General features: G+C 37.8%; 1 protein-coding gene across 1 annotated transcript in view; it reads right to left on the minus strand.

Annotated features, from left to right (window-relative positions):
• Positions 1-17,336, minus strand: part of LOC117790459 — a 170,273-nt gene extending 152,937 nt beyond the window's left edge. Inside the window, exon 1 of the mRNA XM_034629913.1 lies at positions 16,207-17,336. The gene's annotated coding sequence lies outside the window, so the exon portion shown is untranslated. The remainder of the gene's footprint in view (positions 1-16,206) is intronic.
• Between the last annotated feature and the right edge of the window lie 2,470 nt (positions 17,337-19,806).

The following is a 19,806-nucleotide window of genomic DNA, read 5'->3' on the forward strand; positions in this document are numbered from 1 at the left end:
CTCCACAATATTCCGAGAGTCTGAGCGTCACAAAAACCATGAGATTTCATTTAATTAAAGCCACTTTTGTGGAAGGAGAAGAGAGCAGCGCAACGGAGAGGGTCAAGGGAGAATAGGAGAATAGTGGCTGGAGGTAACGGGAAATCCTCGCATGCATGTTGAATTTTTGACGCCATATGTGCGTGGAATATATTAAATATATACAAACAAGCCCTTTAAAGGATCAATCATTTGAAATATTTGTAGTTCTATTCATTTTTTATTTTATAATATTAGTTTTATTTTTTCTTCTGCCTTATTTTACATATTCGCATTTTGGCTGGCGCCTAAACAAATACGTATTTGTGTGTGTGTGTGTGTGTGTGTGTGTGTGTGTGTGTGTGGTGTTGGCCACAAAAATGGTTTGCTTTCTGGATTTTGTGTGATTAGCTGGGCAGGAACTTTGGAAGGCCTTTGGCATGCAAAATATGAAATTGATGTTTTTGTGTGTATGGGGGGCGGGGATAAGGTTAAAAAAGGTTAAACAAAGGTTAAGCCCAGTCTTTTGCTCTCGCTTTCTTCCTCTTTAACTGGGCTGTAGCTTTAGTCAGTCATCAGAGTTATTTAGTTAAAATTAGTGCTGTCGAGGATGTCTTTTCAATAAAGCAAAGCAAACAGGCGACAGACACCCAAGACAAAATTGTGCTTCAGGGCGACAAATGGCAAAGCAAAGGATAACAGGCAATAAGAAGGGAAGCCAGGAGGTGTGGCATAGGAAAATAGAGGATGTTGTGTGGCTGACAACTGCGAGTGCGACGATGGAGACGGCGACTACGACGTCAAAGAGCCAAGTAGCTTAAGGGCATCTTTCGGGGATGCGAAGACGCTCAGCTGGAAAATCAAGTTGGCCACCCATCAGCAACAGCAACAGCATCAGGAGCTATGAGAATGGAAGCCGCAAATCATGAAATAAACTCTTTAATTACGCCTCACGACTTGCAGTGAGGCACGCAGCAACAACAGCTAAATGGAAAATTATGCAAAATGCTGCAAAATGCTGCAGAGGCAGCTACCGAAAATGTAAGTAAAAATTATAAAATCTTTGGCACGACGTCGACGTTGGCAACGACAAAACTGCAAATTACCAAATTATAAACAAAAAGCAATGATGATGGCGACGGCGACGACGACGACGACGACGGCCATAAAAACCATGGGGATGCTGAGAGAGTTGCACAGTTGCAGGCACAGACCGCACACAGCATGGTGCCACAGACGTGGCATAAACCCCTCTGCCACTGCCACTGCCACCGCCTCTCCGTTGCAAGCGCATTTAAACAACCTGATTGCTCGACCAACCAACAAACTGACCTCCCTCTGGCCCCCTTCACTCTTCCTTCTCTCTCTCTCTCTCTCTCTCTACCACATCACTCGAGAGGAACCTGCACTATGCAACGCTTGGCACCCACTCGATTATCACCGAAAAACGATTGACCTCACGAATTCGTAATTAATTTTCACAAAAGTTTTCCATTCGAAGACAAACTTCAAACAAAAGGCACACACATACACACACAATGTGAAAACGTGGGGACGACATGCAGTGGGATTGCACTTGGGTTTGGTTTGGTTTGATTCAGTTTACTTTGCTTTTTAGACCCTGTACTTATCAACTAGAAAGGAGTACTAAATGAGTATAAAGAACAACTATTGCAAAACAAATTAATGGATAATTTTAAGTTTTTAAGTATTCATTTATTCATTTATTTATGCACGACTAAAAGCAGTCGGCAAAGAAAAAATTACCAAGTATAAAAATTAAGTTCAAGATTAAAAATACAAATACAATTAAAAATAAAATTATAAACTGTAAAAATAAAAATTAAAGTTAGATCTCAGCGATATTAGCTTGAAACTAAATTGCAATCGGATAGTTTAGCAACAGATAGTTTAGCAACAGCAACAGAATAAGTCGGTAGAAAAGTGTGAATTGCATTTCTGTATAAAAGTCTTTGCTATTAAAATTATATTTTTAATGTTTATTTGCTTTGATTAAGTACAGGGTCTCTCACAGTCGGGAACGCTCATCTACAGAGCTTCCCACTACTTTGGAATTGCTTTTGCTGCCATCTATACACATATGTATATGTGTGCATATCTTCGTACATATGTATGTGTGTGTGTGTGAGTGTGTGCCCACAATGTTAAACATTTGAACATTGGCGCTGTGGGGGGGCATGAAAGTGACTCGATCCTCCTTCAATCTTTCCATTCGTTCGCTAGTTGTGCGCATGATGTCGCTTAAGTGCTGAAACAATGTTCCAAGTTGTAAGAGCAACAACAACAACAAAAACAACAACAACTATAGCAACTGCCAGTCGTTGCACCAAAAATAAAGTGTGTAAAAATGAGCAACTTTTTCAAGTGAGAAGCAACTATGTGCCACACACACACACACACTCTCTCAAATGTGGCAGGCGACGCAAAGACTACGACAACGACAACAACTGCAGCCTCAGCCTCAACCTCGATGGCAACGGTGACTAGCAGATACTCGCACTTCAGCCTCTGCACCACAAAACTGGCAAAAGATACAATTTCACTGAGGCTCAGACTGCAGCAATGTAAGAATGTCAGCGTGTGTGTTGTTTGTGTGTGTGTGTGTGTGTGCACACACACAATTTTCAACTGGCAGCGTAAAGTGCACAAATTGCAATTTCAGCTGAGCGCGGGAATCAGGACAAGAGTACACACAGTGCCTACTAAAAGACACAACAAAAGGCATCCAGTCTGTGCCACATATAGGCCGTGTTACCCAGTATGAATTTGATAAGGGTCTAAAGAGGGCAAGTTAGTGCAGTATTTGATCAAAATCTGAAGAAGAACATGAAGGCGAATATTTGCAAAATTATGACAGATTTTGGGAAATGATAAAGTAAGTATATAACAATTAAGACGATAAGGCTGAAGAAGTAAAACAGACTGTCTTTTCTTTTTAATTTATATATAGCTTAAAAGGCATTTTGATTGCAAAACAGTTAAGATAGGATAAGTCATTTGATAACATTTTAACTAAGCAAAAATAATTGATGATTATCTAGAGCAAAATTTATTTTTCTTTATTTTGGATCAATGTTTGTATTTAATTATTATTTATTAAATTTATTATTTGCTTTTTACTTTAAGTACTGTTTGATTTTTTTTAATCAAAATCATATATATGAATTATTTTTTCATTACATTTAGTAGCTTCTTTATACTATCAAAACTAACTAAATTTTTCCAATTTTATATAATTGTGTTTAACGTTTACAAAATTAATTACATATAATTAAAAATAATTTCTCATATTTGTATTATAACCAATACTTAGTCAGCTTTTTTACAACTTGTGCAGCTTATCGAGTGCTCACTGTAAATGTTCTGGCTTAGATTAACAGCATCTCTGCTTGTCAACAAGATATCCATACACTGACATTGTCTCACAAAACACACAGATGGCATTTTAATGCAACCCTTTTTGGGATCTCGCCCCCCCAAATGCAAAGTGCAACACTGGAATGCAACACAAAGAGAGCCCCGGAGATGACCACAAAAACACAACCAATCTGGCAGTTGATAGTTTTCCTGGGCATTATACACTGACTGCTGTGCTGTCTCGTCAAAATGGGAGGCTGCTCCTTTTGCACGCACATTGACACTTTGATATGATTTCGGACCACATGCCAGAACAGTCTGATCTGCGGTCGGTCTGCCTCCATGGACAATTCCTGGACCATTTCTGGATATCTGCTGTTGCTCCTGCTGCCAAACTTCAATTTAAGCCTGCTTTGTGTGGCATTTGTAGCATGATTGCACTGGAGGAGAGCTCCGCTTGTGGTTTGTCCTGACATACATACCTCCCCACACCCGATATCGAGTTAGGGTTGAGCTTGTGCTGTCCCTATATCAATTTTTGACTCAAACTTATGTCAGAATGCGGCATGGCAAGTGTAAATAAAATTGTGCACCACAAGAATGATGCAAAACTTAAATTGAGATTCAACTTGGCAAAAAGTATTTTACAAGAAGCTTTACTTGAAATTTCCTTATACATTTTCTTTCTTTTCATATTCCTGTTGCTTTGTCATTTAAGAAAACTCGCAGAAATTGCATGTACTATAAGGAATAAGAGAGAGAGAGTATCTGAGAGCTGAGGATTTTCTTTTGCTTGTTTCTTGATATTGAAATTAATTTTTGGCCTGTTGACGACAACGGTACAATGCCACACCCCCGCCACCCTCAAGACCTTCGGGCGTTCGCCTTTTGTCGTGTGACTTGTAACTTTCTTGAAGCATTTCCAGCTCAAGTTTAATTTCAACGCTTGACTTGGGAAAGTTTTTGCCAAGGCGTCCGCGCGAATGACAGTCGCTAGTTGTTGTCGTCTCAAGTTGTTGTTGTTGTTTAGTGTAGTTGTAAAGTTGCAGCGGCCTTTTAAACGTCGCAAAATTGCTTCAAGTTTCTTTTTTACTGTTTTTTTTTTTTTTTTGGCATTCAAGTGCTTAAATGTCTCACGAGTCGTCGCTGGCATTTTACACGTCATTTGAGTGCACACTCGACAAAACTAAAGCCATGAATTAATCAGAAAACAGCAGAAGCAGAAGCAGCTGCAGCCATAGCTTTTGGCATTAAGTATCTTTTCACTCTTGTTGACAGGAAGGAGGGGGGCGGGGGTGGCACAAACCGCAAAAGCGCGGCAAACTGCAGCGACATCAACGCTAGACAAGTTCAACTTAATCAATTTAAAGTGCTTACCGCAAAGTCAACAGTTCAAACTAACCGCAAGGCGGTAAGCACACCCACACCACTTGCCACTTGCCACGCCCACAGCCTTGGTTGTCTAGCCTGTGCTTGGGGTCTGGGTTATTAGGCAAATTGCCGCACATAGACACTCAGCAGGTTGTCGTTTGACCAACAAGTGTCTAGTGTCCAGTGTCTCTTGTATCCAGTGTTGAATTTCCTACCTACCCCCCATTGTCCTGCCTCGTAATGTATCCTTTTCATTGCCTTTTGCCTTTGCCTTTCGGCTTTGCCTTTTGTTTTTATTTTTCACTTTATTGTTTTGCCTTCTTTTCCTGCTGCGACACTGTCAACAATTTCTACACCCTTCTATTTTGTTGTTTGCTTACGTGTGTTCATATTTACTCTGTTGTCAACATTGGAAAATTATGAAAATTAATATGAAAATTGTTGCTATTATGTACCTTCTCTTTGCTATGCTTGTGTGTGTGTGTGTGTGTTTGAGAAGTCAATTGTTTGTTTTCGATTTAATTACTTGCATCAACTTGAACGTTAATTTGATTGAGTATTATGTGACATTAAGCCTTGGGTTCGCCTGCTGCGTTTAAAATGGCCTCATTGACAGCGCACTTAACCCATTTCCCTCGCTCTTTATGCTGAATAAAAGGGTCTGCAGTTTTTCCGGCTTCAGATTTAGCCTCGGCTTCGGCATTTGTCAAAAGAAACCCCATGTGAACCCGTCTGGGCAAATCAATTGCTCGACCGGTCTCTGCACTCTCTCGACATTTGCATCTCTCCTTCAGCTGTCGGCTTGCTTCTCATCGTTGTTCTTGTTGTTGCTCTATTTGCATTGGCATTATGCAATCAGCTTGCCTGCAACACACACTCATACACACACACATTACATATGCAAAAAAGAAAAAGAAAGAAAAAAATAGGGGGAACTACTAGGATATGCAAGCTAATGCAATCAGACGCTGAGCAGCAGCATTAAAAGACAGTTCAATCTGAAAATTGAATGCACTTGCTGCAGCTTTTTTATAATTCCAAATAAGTCTGATAAATTGTTCAACTAAGTAGATTTTAAGAGTTGTATGCAGATAATCCTTAATCTATAAATTTATGCAAAATTATAAATTCAAAAGATTATGAAATTAAAATTTGAAGAAATTTTCTGATAAAATGCAGCCAAAATTATAAATTGAATTAAACTAAACTAAGAAGCACATCTGGATAAAACAGTAGATTTGTTTTTAATATAATAATATTATTCAAACAAAAATCTGCATATGGAATTCTCTCGAAAGTACTTCACTTAGTACCCAGTCTTGCATTCTTCCTTGTACTAAATATATAAAATCGATATCAATATTTACTGCAATAATTGGGCGGCTAAGTAACCCAGAAACATCAGTTTTAATCAATTAGCAACCACTTAAAAAATAAAAACACTCAGAACATTAAACTACAGTTAGCTTTTGCCAATGAATATGCCATAAAATGCTCAATTATCAAAAATAGAAATGAATATCGACAGAGGCTATAAAAAATTGAAATTGCCCGAAAATTAACCAGCTGGCAGTTGAACTCGCTGCTCTCTGTTGGATCTGCATATATGTATAGATACAGTTATACTTATATATGCGCTATAATTCATACGCATTTATTGAGGGGGTACTGTGGACAGCAGGGGGTTGTTACAGGGAGGGGGGGAGGAGGGTACATTGCTGCAGCCATGACAGTTTTTATGACACTTTTTATTTCCTGTAGGCAAATAAAGCAACAACAAACTCGTGCAGTCAAACTTCAACTTCATTATCATGATTGCCAGCAGTAAATGCTTTTTATTTATTGTTATTATTATTTACAAATGCATTAAACACCATATTTAATTGCATCATAAAAAAAAAACCCGTCGCATCGACAGACCAATCGACTAACTGTCTGTCTGTCCGTCTGTCTGTCTGTCTGTCTGTCTGGTGCATTTGGAACCCACCAAACCAGCAGCAATCCACCGAATTGTGTTGCACTGTAGTTGCATGTATCTACACTGTATCTCAAACTGTAGCTGTTGCAGTATCTGTATCTGTTTATTTAGTTGCATTGCTTATCGCAAATGCTTCTTCTATATATGCGTGAGATATTTTTATGGGCTTTTCCCTCGCACACACACACAGACACACACACTGAAAACTGATAGACAAGTTACGATTGTTGTTGTCTTTGTTGTATTTATTATTGTTGTTATTTGCTGTTCACAGTTCTTTCGTTATTATTTACACAATTGACCCTTTCACACCAAAAACTCATTGAACTTCGACAGCAGCAGCAACTCACGTATGTGCTCAGAGTTCTTGCTGCTTAACTGAATATAGATATACATGTATATGTATGTGTATGTGTGTTTGTTGTGTGCACCTCCGCTCAACTGTAAATAGTCATAAATGTTTTGTTTATGTTTACAATTTAGCTGCTGTGTTGTAGTTGCTGTTGCTATTGCTGTGTTGCTGTTGCAAGTTCGTGACTTCTCTAATGTTGTCGACGTGGTTGTTGCTGCATGTTCCACAGTTGCTGTTGTTGTTGCAGTTGTTGTCTTTGTTGCTGCTGCTGTTCGAGCCAAGATTTCTGAATTGGTAATGGAGCATGTGCAGTTCAAAGAGGTGAGCGAGCTGCATTTTATTGCTATCTAAATCGCTGTCCAACCATTTATGTACTCTGCTTGTCTCTGGCTTTTATTTGCTTTTAATTTGACTTGGAACGGTTGCCTAAATGTCAGCCACATAACATGGCTTTAATCTACATATGCTACCCACTTCACCCGCCTCCCCTCACCGCACTAGGACTGCATAAATAAATCACTTTGTATTTGTATTATTAATGCATTCAATTAAGTACCCCATAACAATTAACAATTAAACTCATTATGTAGGCATATTCCAAATAAAAAACTAAAACTAAAACAGCCTAAAGCTATGCAAATCACTTTTGTAATTATTATTGTTTATTATTGTTGCTTTCGTAATAATAATGCTAAATACCAAATGAAAACAACAACAACAAAACTGAGCGCATTAAAAGCATCATTAAATAATTTACAATTTCACAACAACAAATAAAAACGAAACAATACAAAATGGCATTTGAAATAATTGTAAACAAAGCCAAACATCATTATATTTATTAGTTGTTTTTGTAGATTTAAGTGCTTTGCCAAATAAAGAGATTAGACTACAGAATGGTTTTAAAATGAACACATAAATATTTAACAAATGCTGGTTAAAAATTGCATTGATTGTTGAATTATTGTTGTTTAATTGATTAAGCTAAACAAAATAAACAGAAAATGACATTGAGATTATTTCTCAAAATACATTTTTTTATATATAAATATGTTAAGCCTAACTTCAATATGATGATTCAAAAAGCGTATTTGACTAAAATTATGGCAACTAAGTCTGATTAATCTTAGCAAATACGCTTACCTTTATGATCTGATGATCTAATAGTTACTTTTGCCCTCAAGTTTCAATTTAAGCCTAAGCGACAAGTTCCCATTAATTTTCATTAATTCGGTAGAAAAGTTCATCGAATAAAACTCAAATTTGGTTTGGTTTTTTCTTTTAACATTGCTCGATTTTCGAACGGGTTTTTAAAACGACGACAGATGTCCGATACCAGACTCAACTTCAGGCTAATCAGATGAGCACAATAACTAAATTAGATTAGGGCAAATTAATTTGTCTGGAAGTCAAAGTCAACTCTAAGCCTCGGATAGCATTTAGAGCATATTCAAATCTTCCGAAAAATACATAACAAATGTGCACAACATTAATAATGCCAAAGAAAGCAACAACAAAAACAAGAAATAACAAAAGAGCAAGGGAATGAACTAAATCATTTTTGTTGTCTTTCAAACCGAGCATTTTAAAGGCCATTTATCATAGGGACTGATGAGCTGACAGCGAATAGATAAAACCATATGAGAAATGCCGACAAATAAATAAAATGAAAAACAACAGTTTTGCATAAATTAAATTATGTAAAAGCTTAAATTAAATAATAATAAAAAGCGATTCTAAATTGTCGCATTCCAAATGCATTGGGCTATGCCAAAATACGAATACCGAATGTAAAACTAACTTAATTATTTAATTTATGTGCCCAAAAAAAAAAAACGAGCCTAACCAAAAACAAAAGCCAAGTGATTTTGTGTAATTTGAATGCTGCAATTTAAAATGCGCATAAATTACAATTATATGTATAACAATCGGCATACGACGACAATATTAGTTTTTAATTGCAATATAAATTATAAATAAATAAATGCGAGCGACAAAAACTCCGTGAATAGTTTGCATAAATTACAAATGCCTCTTATAAATTACGAATACACTCGTACTGGTTTAACAAATAAGCACTGGCATTCACTACGATAATCTCGAAAATCTCAAGAGAAGCAATAACAACAATGAAAGTTAATTAAAATATTCATAAGTCAACGCAGAGCTCGTCAAAATGACGATTAAATGTCAAGTGCACGCATCAGAAACACAACAAACTTCTTAGCAAATAAAAACTTTTTGCAATAACTAATGTAGTTTAAGTACACGTTTATTACGGCAATTTCTTGGCTTTATGAGTTAAATAAAGTTTCTTTATACAGAGTGAGGACTAAGAAAGCTTTTGGTGCTGTGTTTAAATCAAAGCCGGGTTCTTTTTTAATAAATATGCATATATTCAAATTTCAATGAAAATTTATGAAAAAAGATTAATTTTTCTAAATAATATCATACAAATGGATATTAAAGTGTTATCTAATTATTGAAAATTGTAATATTCAAATATGTTAGTTTATAAGATTGCAACTATGTTAAAAGGTTATCCCCTTTCAGGTAAAGTAAGCCTAGATAATTTATAGGTTTTTTTCAAAGGCGTGATCACAAAGTGTGAAATGAAGTTTTATTTTCAAATTAATATTGCAGTCGATGAACTGAAGAAACCCGCCGAAAATATTGCGTTTGTTAGTGTTACAGTTGTTGTTGTTGTTGTTAGTGGTGTTTGGCATTTCCTGTAATTTGTCGAGCTGGGAAAATTGCTGGCTGGTCGGTCGATGAGTCAAGTCAAGTCAAGTCAGTCTGAGTTTGGGTTGCCTTGCATATTAATTTAAATATAATTATGATAATTTTTATTGTCAAGGCAGTGGCAGTGGCAGCACAATGTTGCGTCGCGTCGCGTTGTTGCCACATGTTGATGTTTTTGGACCCTTTTGGCCCCGAGCAAACAAGCGGCAACAACAACCCTTTTGTGGCAGGAGCGTTGTCCTGTTCTTTACCATCCGAATGGATTAGTTATTGAGTTATTTTAAAACTAAAAGCAACAACGAACCAACAACTGACGCGTCTTTTGGTCCGAACATCTTGTGACTGACATTTGTGCGTCAAATTAAGTGAACTCTTTTTTTCTCTCTGTCTCTCTGTCTCTCTTTCTCTCATCTTTCGGTGGCAAGGAGTTGGCAGTGGCACATGGTCAACAAACAGCACTGCTTCCTGCCTGCCTGACTGACTGACTGTCTGAGCAACTGACAGAGTTGACTGTGTTATTCATATTCATGTTGTTGTTGTTGTTGTTGTCTTCGGCCTGTCCCATGGATTGCGTAAACTATAATTAATAACAAAACATGTTATGGTTATGGCTGCTGCCCGTCTCTGAAAATTGTTTCTTGTGCCCGCGCCGTAGGCAGTTGCTTGCCACTGCCACAGCAGCTCTGCTTTTGATTCTGTTTCTGTTTCTTTATCGTTTTTATTTTTTCTGCTTTTTTTTTTTCTTTTTTTTGACTGGCAACTGTGTAACATATGTTATGCATTTTTTAGCTGTCTTCGGCATTCGAAAAATTATGTAGCATTTAATTAGCGCATAATTGCAGCAGTCTCGTTAGGCTGTTGCAACTGCAACGCGGAAAGATAAAGCTCTAATTTAATCCCCAACAGCTCAGCTACTTAGCGTTGAAAGCAGTCACTGAAATGTCTGCCTTCCTTTCCCAGCTCTCGCCTGTCTGTCAGTATTTCTGTCTGTCTCACTCTCTCTGTCTCTCTTTAAGGATACAGCACACAAGTTCAAAAGCAGTCAACAGTCTTCGTCTGCATCTCAAACTCCATCTTGCCACGTCCTAAACAACATCATCCATCCAAAGCGACACGACGCGACGCAATGCAACGGATCCAGCTCTGTTGCCAGTTGCCGCCTTGTGGTTTGGCAAATACTCAACAAACCATGAAAGTAAATAAATGTTTTGCAACGTTGCAGAAATAAAATGCAATTTAAGTCCCACCAAAATGGCTAACACAAACAACAACAACGGCAACGGCAACGGCAACGAAATACAAATAAAAGTTAAAAAACAGAATTGTAGTTGAACACAAAAACAAAACAAAAAATGAAATATCTAGAACGTTGCAATGCGACCCCAGAACCCACAACATGCCTGTCTGCGCTGCATGCTGCATGCTGCATGTTGCACACATATACACACGCATTTACATATACAAGCACACATTTTCCGACTTTGTTTTTCATATTTTTTATTTGTTAGAATTTTTATTTTGCCTGTTTTGTTGCTTTTTATTTCCACTCTTTTTTTTTTTTTTTTTTTTTTTTGCAGAGGCCGTTAAAGTAACCGGTGGAGTGTTTTTGGGGGCTTCGAACTTTGCATTCGGCACAAAAGAAAGTGAAATTCGAAACTGGGGAGAGACTGAGACAGAGAGAGAGTGAGTGAGTGAGCATGAGAGTTAAGGAATAGGCTCGGCAATTGCAAAAGCAGATAAAAAAAGACAAACAATTTAGAAGCAAAAAACAAGATAGAAAGTAATTACATAAGGGATTGAAATCGATGATTTAATACCTTAACGGGTTACTAATAAAAAATATTCGAATACTCTGTATTAATTATATTAAATATGTAGTACATTAAAGTTAAGCGTTAGATTAATATAGAAAAATGTTTAAAATAGAAAACTTAACTTTTTTATTAATTTAAAAAAAAAAAATGTCCTGCTTGAATAAAATCTAGTTAAAAATTTTTTCCCTACAGTTCTTATGGGATATATGATATAACACACCGAGACATATAAAATATTGAGCAGTTATTTGAATAAAAAGTTAATTTTAAATTCAAATAAAATGCATAAAGTTACTTTTACATTTTTAAAGTAAAGAATAAATTTTATTTTAATACTGATAATTTAATAAATATTCTACATCATCTTATTTGTGTTGTGATATATTTCAATGCCTTCTGATATTTACAGATAATGATTTTAGGGATTTGTACGATTATTTTGATTTCCCCCCTAAAAAAAACGAATTGGAAAACAAAATAAAAATGGAAATAAACAACAATCAGAAACAACAACATCAATAAAAAATGAAGAGTGCAATAACTGGCAGACGAAACGGAACAATAATTAAAGCAAAGTCAACAACAACAACAAGGACACAACGTGGAGGAAATCATTGCGAAAAAAAAGAAACGCAGCTCCAACTTTGAATGGCTGATGATGTGCGCCTGGTGGATGCATGCCCCGCTTGCCACAAAATGTTGTCGTTGCTCTTGTTGGACTGTCTGTCATTGATGCCGCTGTGGATTTGTTGCCTTTGCTGATGAGGCACAGAAAAAACAAAAAAAAAAACGAAGGAAGGCAAAGGCAAAACTCAAAAGGAATCAGTCTCATCAACATCCTCAAACTCAGCTGGTTGGGTGTCATTGCAGTCTAAGTGCTTGAAAATGGGAGAGAAGAAAACAAACTGCAACAGCCTCTTGTCCCAAAAGTCGTCCTCTCTTTCTCTCTAGCTGCCTCACTCACTCCAAGAGGGGCATGCCACGTCAGTTGACAGTCACGTCATTTTAGTCAGGCGGAACACACACGCAGCTCACAAGGCCCACAGATTTCCCAGACAAGCAGGTGGCAATGCAAAAGGCAACAAAAACAACTTGCAACAACAACAACAACAAGAACAAGAACTTGCAACAAGAGCTCAATTGATATGCCCCGCAGTAGCAGCAGTAATTGCTCGACGATCTCCTCGTCGTTCATGCAAATTTTTCATTTGCGTGTCTAGGATAGCTTCCCCCCACACACCCCTTCACGACTCTCTTACTTGCCACATCAAGCTGCCTCACGCTGCAATCAGTTACAGGTTTGTTTTGCTGCCTCAAATAATGTTGTTTTATTTTTTGTAAGAATTTAGTTTGGCCGTTTAGGCTTTTCAATTAGTCATAAAAAGCGATGGAAAGTGTGCGAGTGAGAGAGGGCGAGAGCGAGAGAGAAGGAATCGGAATGGGAATTATGGCATTAATAAATTTATTTATAACACAAATTAAATAATTCAATCCAAACACGAAATGCAATTTGCGGATTTACGAGAAATCCCCATCAACAAAACTCATCTAAGCTAAACTGACGGCATGACGAGTTGACGGAATGACGGAATGACGGCATGATGGCATGACGGGCTGACTGCGGCTTTTGGCCAAATTGCAATTGCAATTACCAATGGGCAGCGCAACGGAGTATAAAACAACTAAACAACGCCAAGCCGACGACAGTTTGACTTGCAATTTTGCAGCGGCGACTGTGGCATCATCACGAGGCACAAGGCGCGCGCGCCCCTATCCATTACTCCACGTTGCAACAACAACAACAACTGCAGCTTTGTTGGAGGCGAATGCGAGCCTGGCTAAATAACAAAAAAAAAAAAGAACGCCGAAAATGCGCGCGTTTCAAGCCCTGCGGCTTTGGGATGATTCTGGCCAAGTTTGCAAGAAAATCGATTTCAGTTGCTACGCTTGGGCCAGGCCCAGTCACAGTCCCAGTACCTCAGCCTACCCACTCCCCACTCTCCACTCCACCCAACAGATTGCCCCTCCCAGTTTCGAGTTGCAAGGGTCCTGGTCGTGGTCCTGGTCTTGGTAGTAGGCCTCGGCAACGTTTGTTTGTCTGTTTGTTTGTTTGTTTGTCGCTTTTAATGTTCGCAATGTTGGCCCGCAACGCGGAGGCGACTCTTGACTGATTTTTACTGCTTTTGGCCCAATTGCCCCGCAGTAGCCCAAGCGGGACTCAGCCTGCCACTGAGGCTCAGGCTGAGGCACAGTCGACCAGTCGACCGGTCGACCGGTTTGGGGCAGCGTTGATCTCTCTGCGTCAACGGCAACAGCATCAGTGCAACCTCGACCAATCTTTCCTCTCCCCTTCCTGCCCTACCTCCCCCCTCTGTGCACCATTAGCGGCTCTTTGTTTGCCTTGCAGTTTTGCAATGTATAAGGTCATTCCCTTTGCTCTTGTTACTTCAGCTGCTGTTGTAGTTGTTGTCCTTATTGTTGTTGTTGTTGTTGTTGTTGTTGTTGCTGCCGCGCCTGCACGCTTTTCGTTTCGTTTGATGGTCGCGCGCACGCGGCCTTTTGTTAGTTTTTCCAGTCGCATTTTCATTATTATTGCCATACGCATACCCTAACCACAAATATGGCCTAATTACTATCACATGACACTTATTATTTGGCTACATTTAACATTAAATTCGCGATATTTCTATATTAAGTTAATAATTTACTACATGTAGTTGACTTTAAGACTTGCAGAATTTAAAAGACACCTTAAAGCAGTTTTTATACAATCTGCAAAAGCAATTTTATTATATTTAGATGGATTATGGCACTATTATGGTATTTTCGGTTTTTATCAGTTGTGTTCCGCAAATTACTTACTAGGAACATTAATGACAATTTGTTCTGAAAACGAACGAAATTTTAGTGTTTTTTGTAATATTTGATATTGTATTCATCACATAAATCTAACGTGATAAATCTCCTTTACATCTGTACAAAATTATTAACTATTGGTACATTCAACATGATAAATAAACTAGTTGGGGAAAGGTTAGCAACATTAATATTTTTTCTGCAGGGAATATGAACTATAAACTTATTTCAGAAACTATTTAATTGACAAGAAAGCAAAAGTCTTTCAAAAATCGAGTGATTTTAAAAATTAAATATTTGAAGAAAAAAAAGAATCTTTATTTTGCAAGCATTATACTACTGAAACGAGCTTGTATGATATTTAAAAGATAATTTTAACAATTTAATTAAGTTACTTTAAATTTAAAGAGATTTTTTGTTGATATTTTTAATTGTAGGGTATTTACAGATGGAGTGTGCAAAGAAACTGATGCACTCTCGCTTAAAGCTTTGAAATGCAGGCTACACTTGCTGAGAATGAGTATTTGAGTGTACTACTATTTTATTCATTGCACTCACAATTTTATGCTCGCTGACTTACGAGTATTATTTGTGGAGGCTTTAAAGTTGCTCGTTTGCTGCTTTAGCCAAGTTTAAAGTGCGAGAGCATTGAGTTGGCCGAAAGGCAACAACTGCTTATCGCATAATTGGTAGCAATGTTGACTGCCACTTTTTGTGGCTGTTGCTGCCGCTGCTGCTGCTGTTGCCGCTGATGTTGCTAGTGTGGCGCGGACGCATTCCGGACATGCCGGCAAAACACTTGTCAGCGACTTAAATGGCGCGCAGCTGTGCAGCATTAGCTGGAGTCGAGTTGGAGCCGCATCCACCGTCCAACGTCCACGTTCACGGGCGGACACACCTCTGGCTGCCAACTGGAGAAGGTGTTGCAAGTGATGTTGCTGCTGTTGCCGTTGCCGTTGCGGTTAGTGAGACATTTGATGTGATTATTGAGTTATGCCCAACGGGGGCAGCTGCTTGGCATATTTCTCTTAATTTTTTGATGAAGTTATTTCACGTCAGAGAGCTACCCAAAAAACCGACTGAGAGATATGAAGGAATCTTCTCACATAACTCATGATTTTGATATTGATATAAAAGAAAAAAGAAATGACAACAGAAACGAGCTTTAACAGTTGTTTAGCCGGTTAAATAAATTCAGTCACGAAAACAGAGCAGCTGATAAAAACTGGGAATGACAAAAGTAGGAAAAGCAAAGTCAGCAACAGCAAAGAAAACACAACAATCAAGCAGCAGGCACACATTTTATATATGTAGCAACAACAACCCCAAATGAGTAGTGGCCAAAGAAGAAGAAGTAAAAACATGGCATAAAAAAAAGCAACACAGATTTCCAGCAATAACAACTACACTCACACTCACACACACACACACCCATTTAAGAGCACTCCAGCTGTGCTGCCTGCAATCAATAAAACGGATTAGAAATATCCTTAAATGCGACGCTCACTGGATGCTGAAGAGAGAGCGCGCTGCTGAGTAATGGAGAGAGCGGCGTGTTGTGTGTGTGCGACAGAGAGTAGAGTGAGAGTGCATTAGAACACAGCGTAGGCAGCGGAGTCGAAGGTGACGGCAAATCTTTTACAATAACAACGCATGAAAAACATAAAGAGAGCGAAAATTAAAGTAACGGCACTTACATTTGATTTTGAAGTTGCGTTGACGTTGGCAGCGTCTGCAGTTGCTGCGCTGCTGCTGCTGCTGTTGTTGCTTATTGTTGAATAACGTTCAAGCACTCGCGATTTGTTTGTTATTGTTTTCACACTGGCATCACAAATATCAATTCGTACACTCGACTGTCACTGTCACTGTGACTGTGACTGTGACCTTAGCGCCAACGACCTTTTGGGGCGGCGGCCTCGACTGCGTCTGCCGGCAAACACACACAAATTCGTATTCGTTGCCGCTCTTGTTGTTGTTGTTGTTGCTGTTATTTATGTATGCAAAAAAAAAAGCTGTGTACATTAATTGCAGGCAAGAGGCAAGAGACTGTTGGCAGTGACTGTGGCTGTGGCAGTGGCAGCTTCTGCCTGTCTACCTTTTATTTAAAACAACGTCGCGTCGCTGCTGCTACACATAATTGCAGCAGCCGGCAGCAGCGGCGTCGCGTCGACGCACGAAAATTGCTCGTTTGTTTTTGTTGCTGCTGCTTCTGCTGTTGTTGTTGTTGGAACACACACGATGTTAACGGCGATTGAGCGTGCATACAACAAGAAGAAGAATAAGAACAACAAAATACTGATGCTGCTGTCTGTGCTTTTATCACGATTTCTTATGCTGCACGTGAAGCTCTCAAGCTTGTCATACTTCTATTATAATTCTTTGATTGTCTTCTCCTCTTTTTATTACTATTATTATTATTATGATATTTGTTGTTTACCGCACACGCGCGCACCGTTAAATTACTTATTTTTACATACTATATTTATGTACATATTTATGTTCAATTGCGCGCAATAAAATTGAGCATAAAACCGTAGCTGAAAACTTAACCAAAAGTTGCAACATAAAAGAGTAACGCTTCACAAACTTATTCACTTGAACAACAAATTACATAGTAAAAGTATTGAATTTATTATTATTTATGTACATAATGTTCTTGCGCTTCTTTTCTTTTGTATTATTCTTCCGAATTACCGAGTTTTGTTATTTTTTTTTTGGAAGTTCTCGTTGGGCTCGCAGTATTTGCCGCAGCGGAGAAAAACACGTCCGTTCACTTCAAGAGTTGCTCGGCAACAGCAACGAAACGACGAAATGAAACGATACAAGACTAAATCAGAAAACGAAACGAAACGCTGCAAGGAAACGAAACATGGGCAAGGAACATAGGCGGCGAAAACATAGGAAACGAAACGAAGAGCACCTTTCGTTAAGCAAAGAGAGCGAAATTGAGGGAGTACAAATACCGAATAGGCATGCGGCTTCAATACATGAATCAAACTGAATTGAAATTAAGAGAAAACCCAAAGTATCAAAAGGCACTGGCTATGCTCGACTAGCTAATTCTCTGTAAACAGCATTAAATCTACATGGAGTTAGTTAAGTAATTGTTCTAACAAAATACAATATACATATTTACATTTTACAAAAAGATATATTTTTTCCAATTTAATTTAATTTTTTATGGTTAAGTAAAAAATTATGAACATTGAGAACCATTGGCTTAACAATTTTTGACAAATTCCCATATTTGTTTTTATTTATTCAAAATAAACATTTAACTAATGTATATACTAAAATTAGAATACATATTACATACTACATAGCTTAAGTAAATTGTTGCTAAGCTTCGATAATTATCATATGTGTGCAATTAAGCATTAATGCAAATGAAAGCATTTTATTATTCATTTTACAAACATAAATTAAGGATTTCAAAATAATTTAATTAACATAGTAAAATTAAAGCGGATAATTAAAAATATCATATATTTTATAAGCTTACAAAACATTGAACATTGTCAACCCAAAAACTATTTTCTTATCAATGATTCGATAGTTGCCAAGCAGATAATGTTAATTTCTGAAGACAACAAATATCAATGATGCCATCAGTAAAGTTATTGAGAATTATTAACAAATCAATAAGACTGTAAAATGCTAGAGCGAATTCAGTTACTCATTTTTACTTGGCTCGCAATGTTGGCTTTAACTACGACTAATTGTGGCTATATTTTGCTTAAGCTTTTAATATTTTTAGCTGGTGTTTGGCTACGTTTTCCCAATTCCTTGGAACCTGAAGCTTCACATATAAAGTACTTAAAGGATTTTTTTGGAGATGTGATCAAGGAAAGACCAGCTGACACTTTGTTGGTATTAGAGCGTCGACAGGACCACAATTGTATCTTGAAGGACTTCAACCCCCATCATCTAATACCCACTCTTCGCCTTGATGAATCCACCATAATCAATGTTAAGGATCTCTTCAATAGCGAGGCAATTACACTAGTTTGCATATCCGAGATCGCAGATTCCATCTTACTGTCATCCCTGGCCAAGGATCTGCATCGGATGAGGTCTACACGTATTATAATCTGGTTGCATAATATTCAAGCAATTCCAAGATCTTACCTGGATATTATTACTGAATATGCAAGTAACTATAGCTTTCTCAGTCTAATCGTGCTGCAATCAACCTTATCTGATGTGAAAAAATCGATTGTTGCCTATAGACTATATCCATTTCCCAAGCCAAGAATAATACGCCTTACAGATCTTCATAACAGTCAAATCTTTCCCGATTTTTGGAGAAACTTTCGGAGTAAGACGGCTGTTGCAATACCAAGTTATTTTGCTCCTGCCAGCTTTTTGAGCAGAGACAGAAAATCCGGAAAGATGATGCAGAGTGGATACATGGATACCTTAATAATAGAGTTCGCGAAGAAATACAACATCAACTTACGAATACAACAATCCTTGAAAACAATTAATGGTTTGGATACCATGCAGATGATTATGAATGGCGAAGTTGATCTAACAATGATTCCTCGAATGTGTAGAAACGACTTGGAATGTACTGCATCTATTGATATAGCAAAAGTATTTATTGTAACTCCATGTGGAAAAGTCATTGGCATTGGGGACGTTTACAAGGGTCTGAGAAATAATCTCCTCATTGTACTAATAGTATACTTAGTCTTTTCTGTAGCTGAGACTCTTTTCGTAGCAGCAACTTGTAGAATCTTTGGAAGAAGATATAGATTTAGTTACTCGAATCTCTTTATAAATCTAAATGCATTCAGAGGGGCATTGGGACTACCCATCGATGTATACAGGAATAGAAGAAGTGCTTCTCTACATCAGATCATAATGATAATGAGTATTTTCAGTCTGATTGTTAACTGTTTTTTCAATGCTAATCTTAGTACCCTACTGACAAAACGTCCTGTGAATCAGTCCATTAAGAGCTTTAAAGAGTTGCGGGATTCGGGCTTAAAAGTTATATTCGAAGAGTCATATCGTGATATTATTGAATATGATATCAGAAATAAACACTTAAACATCCATAAGGACCAGGCAGTCTTCATGCAATACCAGAAACGCACCCAGATGATGCTCTCCCAAAATCCCAGTAACGCGTATGTAGTTTATAACACATTGTGGAATGCCATGGAAATTTATCAGACGCACTATAAAAGCAAGTTTCTTTGTAGTTCTTCCGGGCTGAACGTATATGGTAGCTATCCGGTTAACAGCCTCTTAAAACATAACTCCATTTACATTCAGGCCTTAAACTATTT

The sequence above is a fragment of the Drosophila innubila genome (assembly GCF_004354385.1).
Source record: "Drosophila innubila isolate TH190305 chromosome 3R unlocalized genomic scaffold, UK_Dinn_1.0 2_E_3R, whole genome shotgun sequence".
Classification (NCBI taxonomy): domain Eukaryota; kingdom Metazoa; phylum Arthropoda; class Insecta; order Diptera; family Drosophilidae; genus Drosophila; species Drosophila innubila.